This window comes from Elephantulus edwardii, unplaced genomic scaffold, assembly GCF_000299155.1.
Source record: "Elephantulus edwardii isolate Elephantulus edwardi_28Jun2011 unplaced genomic scaffold, EleEdw1.0 scaffold00461, whole genome shotgun sequence".
In the NCBI taxonomy this organism is placed as follows: domain Eukaryota; kingdom Metazoa; phylum Chordata; class Mammalia; order Macroscelidea; family Macroscelididae; genus Elephantulus; species Elephantulus edwardii.
In genome coordinates, this window is record NW_006400211.1 from 289,910 (window position 1) to 291,980 (window position 2,071).

Genomic DNA, 2,071 nt, shown 5'->3' on the forward strand with positions numbered 1-2,071 from the left:
CACCTCATTCCTAGTCATCTGTGGCTAGGTTCAAATGAGCATTGACTACAAGCTCAGAAATCTACAGTTCTCCTTATGTTCCAGACTTTTTTGTCTCCTCACTCAGCCCTAGCCCCTACATGGATCCAACTCAAGCTAACAAGCCAGGGATCCTCATAAGTCCTTACTCCTCAAGCTTTCCCTGCTCATCCACACATCTGTGCAGATTTAATACATTTTTTTTAAAAAAACAAGTTTTAAGAAATCCTCTGCTGTAGCTTATCTGATATTTAGATATTTTACTATTGAGGATTATATACGGCGGTAAAACTTTCAGAAGTGTTAGTAAAAGAAAATGTACTTAAGCTCCACAGTAGACTCTCCTTCACTACCTGGAAAGCAAAAACATTCACCTAAAAAAAAGTTGATGGTACTGGCAGGTATGTGCTGATAGTGAAGATAGTCTAAGCCCTAAGCAGAAATATGCAAGTGTAAGAGGGCAGGGAACTGAGAGATAATCTCAAGTGTTCTGTCAGCCTTAATACAATAGCAGTTTAGAGAAACTTTGTGAAGATGAGCTTTGCAAATACCAGATTTTGGCTATGAACCACCTTAGTTACCACTACTTTGCCTGGTTAAGTGCTTTCATTGTTATTAGTTGCCTTTGAATTGATTCTATAGGTCAATATCTCTTTTGAACATAGATACAAAAATCCCGAATAAAATACTGGCCAATAGAATCCAATGATACATCAAAGAAATAATCCATCATGACCAAGTGGGATTCATAACAGGTATGCAAGGATGGTTCAATATAAGAAAAACAATTAATGTAATTAATCATATTAACAAAGCAAAGAACAAGAACCACATGATCCTATCAATTGATACAGAAAAGGCCTTTGACAAAATCCAACACTGTTTCCTGATTAAAACATTCAACAAAATAGGGCTAGAGGGGAATATCTTCAATATAGTAAAAAGTATTTATGAAAACCTGAGAGCCAGCATTGTTCTTAATGGAAAGAGTTTAAAGTCATTCCCTTTAAGAACAGGAACTAAGCAAGGATGCCCACTATCACCTCTCTTATTCAATATTGTATTGAAAGTCTTAGCAATAGCAATAAGACAAGAGAAAGCAATAAGACAAGGCAAAGAGGAGGTAAAATTATCTCTATGCAGATGATATGGTAATATACTTAGAAAACCCTAAAGACTCAGCAAGAAAACTATTGAACATGGTTGACCAATTCAGCAAGGTAGCAGGATACAAGATCAACACACAAAAATCATTTGGATTTCTTTACAGTGACATCGATTCTCATGGTGAATTTATGTATAATAGGTTGAAATGCTATCTGATTCTGTGCTTTAGTCACAATGTTAATCCATCTCAAGGAGGATTTTCCTTGTTTACACCAATCCTTTCCTTTACCAAGCATGGTATTTTTTCTAATGTCTGATCTCAAAATTCACTCATTGCCAATGAGTTGGTTTTAGCTGCTAATAATATTCCACTTGGTTTCCGAGGCTGAGGCTGTAAATCACAACTGGCATAGACTACCCATCTTTCAATCGTAGAGTCACTTGTGGATTCCAACTACTGGAGATGTCTGATAGACAACACTGCTAAAGCAATCAGGATGTAATTATGTTGTTTTAATTATCAAATTGTTTTAATTACCTTCATTCTATCTCATGGGAGGTTCATCTAGAAAGCATGGAACCCAAAGAAAGGAAGAATGATTTGATTTCAGATTTCACAAAGATTTCCTAACCAGTCCAATTCCTCCTTCTGGAACTAATCCCCATCACACCTCATCTCTCAGGTTACTTGGGTCCCCAGTTTCAATTCTCTCTGAATCCATCTTATGTAATTATAGTTTTGTTTCTTCCTGACTCATACCCTTGTGAGCAAAGTCCTTAGCTTATAGACTCGGACACAATCACATCTGAATTACAAGTCTAGATTCCTGGGATAGAAAATCAGAAAATCAGATTGGTGCATCATACCACCCCATCAGCTGTATTGGAGGTAGTGGTCATCATGTACCAAATATCTACATCATTTAATCAACTGTACTTAAGGCTG